At 39.4% G+C, this 12464-nt stretch overlaps 1 pseudogene; it reads right to left on the reverse strand.

The window, feature by feature from the left end:
* Positions 1-1146: 1146 nt before the first annotated feature.
* Positions 1147-12236, reverse strand: LOC114868666 (alpha-2-macroglobulin-like; annotated as a pseudogene).
* Between the last annotated feature and the right edge of the window lie 228 nt (positions 12237-12464).

Genomic DNA, 12464 nt, shown 5'->3' on the forward strand with positions numbered 1-12464 from the left:
AGAGGTGTCAAATAGCTGCTGATACAGAATCCCGCCCCAGACACATTGACGTATACACCTCTGTTTGATTTCTAGCTTCTCGTAAATCAGACATGAACAGACATTTCCAGAATTGTATGAAATATTATCACAATTTCTCCTTTTAATCATTTATTTAGGTACAGTTCTAAACCTTAAGTTGATATTATATATTAAGTCAACATACTGTTGCATTTACTGTAGTTTGTATCATTGCAGGGCGGTAGGGTCTGCATGTGTTTTTTTTAAACCTACAGTCTAAAGACATACAGTACAGGTAGGTTTGAGTGGCCATTCTAAATTGCCCATAGCTGTGTGTGTGTAAGATTGGTTAGTCTATCTATATATGTGGCTCCGCGATGGACTGGTGACCTGTCCAGGCTCATTTGGCTGGTGGTATAGGTTTCATGCCTGCGACTCTTAAGAGAATAAAGCTGTAGAAAGTGATTAAGAGTAATGCATTGAATATTAAAATTGATACATAATAATTTGTCCACAACATGACTTCTGCAGTTTTTTTGGCCATATTCACAATGGCAGCAATAATTATAGTGTTAAATAGGCCAGATCATTACTTTATGCTGAGAGCTGTAACTCTGCCCTTTACCCAGAGGGATGTTTATATTATGCCACAAAAACAACTTCTGTCCTAATGATCAAGGTCAAATTAAAGGTTTTACCAATAAATAAACCTCTGTTGATTGATCAGGTCCCTTTTCAAACAACACACACGAACCACACTTAGCTAACACATATTCAATGCTGAAATTAAGCTCAGTCCTCTGTTCGATAAGTGTTAATGAAATGAAGTACATAGGAAGTACATGAAGTATAGGACCTCAAACAACGGCATTTCACTATTAAACATAAACAAGATCTGGTATTTACATGGCAACTGCGTTTTTTTATCATGGTTATTCATTTACAATCTAAAAGACATAGTACCTTCACTACTGTATAGCCTTTGGAAACGATGGCCGTTTGATACAGAGGCAGCTGTAGACCCACACATACTACTCTAAAAGGCAGGGTTTGCTCCTGCACTTCTGGCAGAAATTGTGGCTTTTTAATTGACTGGTCATCCTTTTGCTAATTTATCTAAAGAATACTAAGTGAAACACATTGACATTGTATGTATTTATTAAATTCATGTAAATGTATGAGTTTTAAACATTTTAATAATTTGAAAACACTACATTTGTTCAGCCAACTTTAATTCAATACTAAAAAATACAGAATTTAGGTTTTAAGATGTCTTGTGTTTCTTTCGAAATGTCCATATTATTGGTCACTGTTTCCTGCAGCACAAGGGTAGATGTACTGAGTCTCTGTTTGGTCACCTGAGAGAAAAAGAAAAGACAACAGGTTAAAAAGAAAAGAATTCGGGAATAGGAATTTTATTTAGAAAAATAAATAACTTTTATGGTGACGCTATCTTCTTTCATCACTGTTTGCCAGCATGAGGTGTTCACATTGACCCTCCATAAAGCTTTTGCTATTTCCCACTGTCTACTCTACAGTACGTAAGTCATGATTAAGGTTAAATGAAATTTTATGAGCAGCATTTAAAGATCATTATGCTGCGCTAGAGAATTGGAGACTTGCTGGATCGCTTCAGCTTAGAAGTGGTTGAAGGCAGTAAAAGGAGGTGATGTAACTTATTTAAACTAATTATGTGTTGATATGTTTAATCAGACTCTGATCAAAGTCTCCATCCTCTATCCAGAAACCTTTTTTTACAATATAGCTCCACAACCTCCACAACACAAGACAACACTCACATGAGTTTTCGTGTATCATCTGCAAGACTGACAGTATAAGTCTTTTATTGCACACCAACAGTACCCAAACAAAATCTTATTTTAAATGTGGAAAATATAGTGAAATATGTACATTAACAGTTCATGGGTGAAAAATAGACGATTTCCCTATCGAAAAGGAACAACGTGTTGAGGGCGGTGTAGGATTGGTGAGTGTCTGTTTTACTTGGCTGGTAGTAGTCGTAGATCTTGACCACAGCCGGCTTCAGGTTCTGGACTTGGATCTCCTGAACAAGGTCCAGGTGGTGGTTGTGCTGTGTTTCCTTTACTAACTGTTGGTTTAATCCATAACAACATTAGTCACAGATCGAGGAAACAATTTGTCTTGATCCTGCTGTAAATTGCTCCCACCTCTGAAAAATACACCAGAACATGATCTTCCTCTTGTTCAACACGATCCACAAAGTCTGCACGTTTGAGCTGTGAGGAGATTACAGTCAGTCGGGTTATAGTGCAATTAATCCAAAACTCTCCCACTAAGACCTTACGCTCTTCAGAGACTCTGGCTCTGGGACAAATCCAGAGAGCATCTTGAGATCCAGGATCACCATGTTGGTGCTTTTCAACTTTCCTCTGTATCTGTAATCACATAAAGCATGTTGGTGTTCTGTGAGGTTCCAGCACAGAACCAGTAGAACCAAGCATCGTCCCGCTTACAGTACTTACACTACTTTCAGCTTCAGACTGAGTTTGGGTCTGTGAGCTTTGATGGTGCAGTTGATCTCTGGTGTGACCTCCACACTGAAGGTGGTGACATCAGTGGGAGTGGGGACGTTGTACTGAAGAGAAATCTGGGAAACAGGTACAATTAAATTATAATAAATAAATAATAATAATTTAATAATAATAATAATAAAAATAATAAAATAAAATAATAAAAATAAATACTAAACTATTATGTTACAGTTCAACAATAAATTATTCTAGTCACTTGTTAAATCCACTGTATCATAAGCAATTTGTACCAATATTCACTCGACTTCACACAGCTGACTTAATAGTATTTGAAAGACAGATGTATTCTTAAATACACTGAACAAAAATATAAAATATATGATATGATATGATATGATATAAAAATATGATGATGATGATTGGACAGCATTATTATTGCACAACAAGAACTGATGGAAGGGTGGTGACCTAAATGAAAGAGCAAAGTCACAAGTCTATACAATTCAGTGCTAATCAGACTGTTTAGACAAGCAGAAATCTGAAAGATGTCTGCCACAGGAAGTGACCCAGTGCTGACTAACCTGCAGGGAAGCGCATGCCGTGCCCTTCACCTCCAGGCTGTACTTTCCTGCTGTGTCCTGCAGTGTCTTCTCCTGGTACAGCAGCTTGTTGTTCTGGTTCACATCAAATGTCAGCTGGCCACTGGGAGACTGGACCGTCACTGTGCTGGAACCTGTTGGACTGAACACCAGAGCGGAGTAGAGAGCCAGAGCCTGGAGAGCCACCACTGTGTCCTACAACACAAAGCACAAGCACTATGTGACCATCTACAGTTTGGTCACAGATAGAATGTGACAATAGGACACAGATCAGTACCTGGGTGGAGGAGAAGCCTCCATACTGGTTCTGCTGCCCCGTCAGCCACCTAACGATACTGGAGCAGTAGCCCAGGTCCTCAGCTGTAGGTGAGGCACTGAGTTTGGCCAGTAACACATAGGAGCTGATCTCCACAGACAGAGAGGCTGAAGTTTCTACTGAGCTCTGAGACCAGTAGAGGAAACCTCCTGGAACCAGACGCAAACCAACACATACAGTACAGTAAAACATGCTTTTACAGTAGTGAAGTCAGACTCATGCTCTTTAGGACGACTCACCTTCTTTGGATGCGACTTTGTCCAGGTGCTGCAGAAGGAGAGAACGAGTCTCCATGTCTCCTGCCAGAGTGAAGACGTAGGCCAGCAGAGCTGTAGTGTAGGTGTTACTGAGGTCACTGATGGACTCTTTGAGGCAGGACAGGCTCTTTGTTATCACCTGACTCTGGAACAGATTCAATGCCAATACATTAACAGCTATGCTTCTGCTTGAGTTACAACATAAAAGAAAAAAGAATCTTGAACTGTGAAGATTAAACAAACATCAGGTGATGTGTTCATCTCCAAGAAGGCAGCAGTGACGTAAGCGCTGAGAGTCACTTCATCAGAGACTCCACCCTGTAGAGAGGAAGCATTCACACATCACTGGACCTGCATCACACTGTAACTACATTAAATGACCAAGATCAGCATCTTTCACTTCACCTTCATTCTGTTGTTAAAAAGGTGTCCAGACTGTTCAAAGCAGCCACTTGTTTTTTGTTTTCTTATCAGCCAGGTCTTAGACTCTTCAATCTTTGTTGGGTCAATGTAGATGAAGGACTGAGCTTTAGAAAAACACCTCATCACAAACGCCGTGAGCCTGAGGGAAAAGTAAAAAAAAAACAAGTAAAAGTAAAAACTGTTTTAATGTAAAATAAAAAGTATCACACAAGTGGCATCACTGTGTAAAACACAAGTATATACTGTATGCACAAGAAAATAACAATATTTGTTTGGAAAATCATCACGTTAAAGTATTTCTGGTAATATAACTAAGGTTGCACATGTTCACCATTATATTTTTTTGATGACCGTCAGTCATATTCTCACCAAGTGTTTCCTGGTCCTGATCCAAATGTGCTGTAAGCACCGTTGGTGGCCTTATAGTTCAGCTGCCTCTGGTAGCCTAACAGCACAACAACAACAACAGATGCTTATTATTGAATAAAAATACTTTTGCCTATTCTTTCACAGTGAAATCATTCCTCCATGTAGTAGACGTCCTGCAGTGCCACCTCTGCAGAGATTTGGGTGCTTTACTGATTTTTATGTTTCTGACCATGTTTATGGCTTCTGACAGTGTAATACTGAAAGCATGGGACACTTAAAAGTCAGTGTAATTCAGTTCAGTTCAACTAATTTATACAGCACCAAGTCACAACAACTGACCACTGGTGAGGAAGTTTGTCGCCTTCTTTTTGATGTCTGGGCTCAGCTGCTGTGTGTTCTTCAGGTACTGGAGGATGTAGATGTTGGGAGCTAGAAGAGCCATGTTCTGCTCCCCACATCCATACGGCATCCGCAGGAGTCCCTCCAGGTTCTGCAGGGCTCGGCCCAGGATGTCCCCTGGAACACAACATTGACTCATGAAAACATTTAACTGGGAGCACAGATAATCTGAGTGGCTGTTTTTCTTAAAAGTATTCTCTAGTTGTGTCAGTTTACCTAGAACAGACACTGAAGCTTGAGCAGATCCATCAATCACATTCTGTGGGAGCTGTAGTTCTAGTTCCTCTGTTAAAGCCTCTCCTGGGAACAGAGAGGAAGTCAAGTCACAGTCAGTACCAAGCAAAGTCACTTACATGTCCTGTACCAGGACAGAGTGACGTGGTCTGAGCCATACTGACCTTTTGGACAGAGCAGCCAGTTGTAGGCCTTCACTATCTCAGTTCCCTCAGCCTCAAAGAGAAGAAGATGGAAAATAATGCACACAAAGACACCACTGTGTTCTTTATTTATCTTCAGTCCTATTGAATGCTAGCACTGTTTTTTAAAGGCACCAACCTTTACAATCAGAGATTTGGTGACCACATCGATACGACCTCTGTCTGGAACGCTCACTATCTCATTGTCACATGTAGCATGAGACGCTACAGCCTCAGCGCTGAGAGACACATTTACTGTCCCTGAAAAGATCATGGAGGTCACTGTTTCCATTATTTCATCCCAGAGGAGACGTACAACAGCTTTTAAAAGAGTGTTTCACTCACTTAGACTGGACGGGACCATGGTCCAGCTGAGGGTTTTACGCTCGCTGCCACACAGACAGGACGTGTACTGGTCACCAGAGAGAGGAGTGAGGGTGTAATGTGGAGACGGGGCAGGAGTCACAGTGACCTGTTCAACACACACAACAATGTGCTAGTTTTACTGCAGTCTCCTGTTCAGACAGATAGCAGACAATTGCAAATAAGCACATTTATTAATTTCCCATGATTCATAACAGAATGTTTCACAGGGAGAAGCAAAAACAAAAGCGTCAAAACATTAATTAGTAAAAACTACTGTTCTGAACACTGTGACATCATGTTGAAATGCCAACAGTCAGAGTGATAAAGCATATTTAAATCCTGATTACCATGATGCAGCTGCTGAGGTAGTTGAAGACAGTCGCCTTCAGCACAAAGTTCTCCCCCCGGATGATGGAGTAGGGCAGAGTGAGCTCCAGGAAGAAGGGCTGGAAGACCTTGATCTGTTTACGAGGAGCCAAACCAAAACCCTGAGGGGACAAACAGAAAGCCTCCGTCTCCCAGGTGGTGATGGTGTCTGGGACCGTGAGGGACACATTCTTCTCTTCGGACTCTCTGCACCAGAAAACACACAGGGAGACGAATTCTGTTTGACGTGGAAACAAACTTTCCCACCAAGATTCATAAAACATATTGGAATATTCCTGTGGCACAGGCCTGTGCAATGTCTAGAACTGTTCACTCATACGGATGTTCTTCTCCTTATGTTGACATCATAAAAAAATGTGCCCAGGAAAAAGTTGAAGCAAACGCGTAGTTAAAAACTGACCAGCACACATTTATGGGCATCTAATTAATTTATAATAACTTATTGTGCGTTAAATTATCATCATCTTATTTCGTAAAATTAAAAACACTTTGCAAGAGAAGCTCACCCAACTTCCACCAGGTCCCATATCCACGTCTCAGGAAAAAAAGTACGGACTGTCACAACTGGTGGAGGAGCATTTCCACCAACATCTTGAGCAGTATTCACCACTGGAAATAGCCCCCCCAAACCCATCCCACCAGCTGAACCAGGTGGACCAGGTAGACCTGCCATTGTCATTTCGGGCATCATGGGTACAGCACCATAGCCATAGCCATAAACTGAAACAAAACCAAAAAATATTAAATCACAATCACACAACACTATTATACAGTAAAAGTAAAGTTAGTAAATGTTTTGCACAAAATCCATAAATAGTCACCATTAAACCGATTGTAGTAGAAATCTCTTCCTTTAAACCTGAGGCATGAAGGCATTTGAATAAACAAGTTTGCTGCTACCTTCAGTCCAACGTCCTAGAAAAGGCAACAATAATTAAACATCACTGAGGGGCCATTAAATGAAAAACTACATTAAATGAATATCCAACTATTTTTCTTTTGTTTGTTACATTATCATTATGGAAAATGTACCTTAAACACTGTATAAGCATCTTTCTGGTTATGTCCAGGATGAGGCAAAATGTATCTTCTTATTCTGACAGACAGACACTCATCAGGATCCTCAACCCCGTGCGGAAAAGATGATGCCATTTTGACAGGCAGCAAATTATATATCTAAAAGAAAAAAAAATATGAATTGGGGCTATAAACTACACTCTTAAAAGAGGATGCGACTCATACTGTATATACAGTAGGATACAACAGAAACACCTCTGGCTGCTGTAGACTTTCCTACAACATCTAGGAATAATATTAAGTAAGTTACTGGAGCATAACTAGAACTAAAGGACCCTTGAATCTGTTTGTCTCCATCTTTCACCTTATCTGCATCCAGACTCTTCCCTGGCTCCTTAATGAGGACACTCTGGTCAACAGCACTGACGCCACACAGAGAATCAGGTGCAGCCGTCACCTTCAGGGTGGTCTCCTCTCCTGGGACAGCTGAGGACGGAGAAAACTCCAACGACACCTGACACACAGCAAACACATCTGTAGTGTAGTGTTTTACATACTTTTACATACATGCACTTCTTTACACAGAAACAGCAACAGTGATGGTGTTGCATCCTTCACCTTTTGCTCTGCCCTTTTAATAGAACTCTGGTTAGCCATGTGTTATTCAGACTGACAGTCCTCCATGTGTAATTTCCATCTCAAATAATCAAGTGTCTTGCTGTTCTAGGTTGCCAGACCAAGCTTGAAATTCGCTATATACAGTACAGTATATATACTGTAGTAGAGTCTGTTATTCTCCATCCTGTTAAACCGCTATCATTATATAAATCTCTAGTATCTGCCTTTTTAGATTTTTAGTGTAAATGATTTGTTCTAGTGTTTCAAATTAGTCCTGTACCTTCCTTGTGAACTGAATGAGTCACAACAGCGGTGGGGTGGATAGCACTCAAAGCTCAGTGCTTCAAACCTTCTGGCCTTTACACATTTACATAATCAGTTGTTGCAACATGTTTTTAGTTTTACCGACCTTGTTCCTGAAGCATTGCTCCGTGGTGAAGTCTGCACTGCTGGCGATCACTGTCTCACTGGGGAGGACAGCGTAAACTACAACCTGGACCTTTGGTGCCATGTCTGGAGATACCTTCAGTTTAAAGGACACCTCACCCTCATTCACTGAAACATTAACAAGAAAAACAAGACAGAAAATGAGAGATACTGTATAAATGACCTGTTGTTTATGACCGTCATTTACAGAACACACTACCTAATATTTAATATCCAAAGGCCAGTGTCTTGCTTCTTTACTATATAAAATATACAATTTATTTTGATGATGACTAAAGACTTTGCCAACCTGATTGTCTTTGCACTTTAATTTCTTTCAGTCCTTGCATGATGAATGGCTCCTCTGGATAAGACCTGGGATTAAAAAAAGTAAAAATATCATTTTAGACAAACTAAAGCCTAACCACATCCAGATTATAATACAGTTTATGTTGGAGTAGAAGTAGTCTCAAAGCAGTATATTCCCTTTGTTAACGTGGTTCATGTTCAGTTGTTTATCACTAAGATCCTGAAAACAACTTGTTCCTGTAAACTATATTTGGTTTTATTTTGATAAGTGAACACAGGCAGTTCTAAAAGCAAATTATGACCATCACTCACCAGATACATCACGTCCACGTTGCCCTTGGTCTCTCCAACCAGAGTGTACTGGATGAAGACGTCCTCCTCTGTGTCACAGGGAAGTGGTTTATCTTTGTTCTTTACCTCCAGGGAACTGACTGTTTTAGTGTCAGGAGACACCTGCCGTGCTAGAGACAACCTGTGATTTCCATTTTCATAGTAAACTGTTCTGTACATGGGGTATCCCCATGTAGCTTTGTTGCTAACCTGTGAATGCATGTGGAAATTATAGACAGTATGAATAATGAAAAGCACATTCCGTAACAAACTGATTTTTCAAAGCTAACTTCACTGTTCATGAAATTGGTTAAAATATTTAAGTTCTGACTATTTTTTGAAGCATGGAGATTTCCAGGAAGGTAATTTTTTGCCAATAATGCTGCTTATTATTAGGTTGCCAGTGAACATTTTTTAACTTTTTCTTCCATTTGTTTGGTGTTCACAGCCATCTGTAATGACCTCTATGGTCTTCAAGATAATAGTTCTGTTCCACTAACTTAGGAACTTAGACTTAGACACCTTATTAAGAAATCAACGTCCAATATTCTTTTGCATGAAAAGAAGTACAATAGTATACAGTAGAAAACTTTTCCTTAAAGGCTATATTATGATAGCGTTTTATATTGATAATGAATTATTTTACAAATTATGCACAGTAGCTTTACTGATTTCTACAGTACTTACACAAAGGATGATGTCCCTGTCATAGTTTTTCATGTCTAAGGAGAATGAGGCGACACCTTCATTGTCAGTGGTGAGATTCTGTAGCAAGTATGGTGACCAACATCCCCCCTCAAACAGGTACAGTGTCATGTCCGCAATGGGCTCGTTATTATGATATACGGCTTTAACCTGTTGACAGAACAGATTTATTAATGGGAAATCAGAACAATTCAGTTGGTGTGTGTGTTTTCTCAAATATATTACACCTACTTTTCCCTCCATGTTTGATCCTTGTTGATAAATCTTAGGCGTATCAATAAAAGAAAATCTACCAGCAACATATGATAAAGTTATTTTCTTCTCTTGTAGGTGTGAAATACCTGCAGGAGAAGTTTCAACATGTTACAAACATAAGTCTGTTATACTGACTAAATAAACATTAATTGCACAAAGTGCACTATTTAAATACAAAGTAAATAAACTAAACCTGCCTGTCCCCTCCTCTTCCACGCTGGCACGGACATCTAGGGTGTCTTCAAGCACCTTCTGATCAAGTTTTGTAAAAGTTGACATCTTTTGTGTAAAGGTTGTGCAGCCTGTCTTGTCCGTCTAGTAAGTATAAAACAGGAATTGGTAAATCTTAAAATTACTTTGTTGCATTAATATTATAATAGCTTTAGGGTAAAGAAATAAAAATGTGTGAAACATCTCTACGTCAGATATAGGGAAGCTACACTTTACCTGCTTTGTTTCTTTGTAGCAGGGAGAGATTATATCAGGGACGCCCTCTGGATGTTCAGGAGAAAATACACGAGTAACAAGTACATAGCGTGGTATCGGTCGACACACTTCCAGGTGAACGTTTCCTGGCACAGACTGTCCATACGTGTACCTGAGTGGATGGAAAAGAACCGAGTCAGCAACTCGTATGACATGATATAAAATCATGTACTCAACGTTTACTGTATGAAGAAAATACTATAACTTACTTTGCACATACTTTAACTTTAATTTCTTCCTGTGCAATACTTATTTCATCAGATGCATCTATTTTTACCTCAAACTTGGGCAGAACTGAAGAAACAAAATCAGTGATGATCCTACATCTGGTCTATTATTAGTCTATTGTGAATAAGTTAACTCAGAGATCTACCATATCTCACCGTATTTCTCCACTTTAAAGTTGTGATTTAATTTCTTTCCCTCAATGGACACTGTGATTGTGTAGGTTCCTTCACGAGCCTCAGAATTCAGGGAATAAGACAGTTGCAATATTCTACTGTTGGAAGTCTCCATTGAGCCACTGTCCAACCCGGTTATTGTTTCCATCCTGTCGAATTACAGTACATTAGTTAAAACAAATGTGTGATCAGCAGACAGGAACATATTTTACATGTTTTTTTTGAATGTATTAATATTCTGTGTGAGATGTAGAAAACATTGGATTTAGAAGAGAAAGTAACCAAATATTTTCATACCTTCATTTCAATGATACTGTACTGTAAAAAAATGAAAGAGTCTATTTAATGTGGTTTCACATGTATCTTCACTCAAAAGATGATGAAGGTGATGGTCAGTGAGAGCCGAACAGACTTCCATCACAGTCTGAACAGATCAGAGCTTTTTTTCACATTAAGACTAAACATTGTTCTCTGTGAATTGTTTTATTTGTGTCACTTAAAATTTTAGTTTCTGTAACACGTTCAAAATGTTGACTTGTTTACTGATTATTACAGCAAAACCACAAGTATTTACCTCAGCTTTGCTCAGTGAGGCCCCGGTGCTACTGACCCTGACTAAAGTTGATCAGTGACTTAACTCACTGAGGTCACTTGATGTCATTAAACCACTACTTTGCAAATTCAAGTTCACTTTAAGGCAAATTCCATCATTAACAGTGTCTCATAATCATGAAATGGGGAAACTAGTGAGACACTCACCAACTGGTTGGCAGGTCTAAACTTTGTGTCCAGAGTGACAACTCTGAACTTCACTGAAAGAAATTACATTTAAATTAACCTTTGATGAGAACTTGTGTTTTCCAGCACATGACTTCGTTCATCATTACTGTATGTGTGCTGTCACTTGTTATGTAGAAACAATAGTAACATGTACTGTATTTATTCATGATATACCAGTAGTTACCTGTTTGTCCAGGCAGGTAGAGCGGTTTGTCTGTTTGGATGAAAGTCATTGCTTCATAGACTTTGATCATAACTTTTCTGACTCGTTTAGAGTAAAATGTGTTGCCTTTTACTTCCACCTCAAGATTCAGCACCTTTTGATTCTCAACTAAAGGAACCTGTGAATAGGATAACTCATCAAACTACAGACAAAATAAGAAAAAAATTTAAATGTTAAAAAACCTGACCTTAAACTGAGTGCAGATGTGAAACTCCTCACTCGACATCTGTTTGAGAAGGGTTCTTCTCTCTTCTCCAGAAACCAACGTGATGGTCATGACCAGAGTCTCACTGGGCTTCAGGAGACTCGCACACAATTTAGTTTCAGCTCCAGCTTCAAGAACAGCTGGAATGGCAACTATATACCGGCTACAGACAGAAACATGCACACATACTGTAATCATGTAGTAACATGATGTACAACCCCTCTAAAAACATTACGGTTAAAAAGTCTAACACTGCTGCTATATCAGAAGGTACATGTGAACCTACGGTTCTCCCAACGCTTGATCCACACAAATCCAGCTCAGAAAGACACACAGTGTCCATGTCCACATCTGCACCTGGGGGCGACCCATGACTGCCTGGGACCGAGTCTTGGAGTGTCTGTTAAATAGTTGCTGATAAAGCAACCCCCACCCCCTCCCCTAAGCATGCGTTGACTTATACCCTCTGTTTGATTTCTGGACTCTAGTGAATCAGACATTTACAGAATTGTATCAAATCCAGCTTCCACACATTTCTACTCCTAATCATTTATTTAGGTAAAGTTCTAAACCTTCAGCTACTTTTCTATATTTAATTACTGTAAGTTTGTTGCATTTACTGTAGTTTGTATCAGATGTTTATTATCAATCAAGTATTAGTTCT

Source organism: Betta splendens, chromosome 13 (assembly GCF_900634795.4).
Source record: "Betta splendens chromosome 13, fBetSpl5.4, whole genome shotgun sequence".
In the NCBI taxonomy this organism is placed as follows: Eukaryota; Metazoa; Chordata; class Actinopteri; order Anabantiformes; family Osphronemidae; genus Betta; species Betta splendens.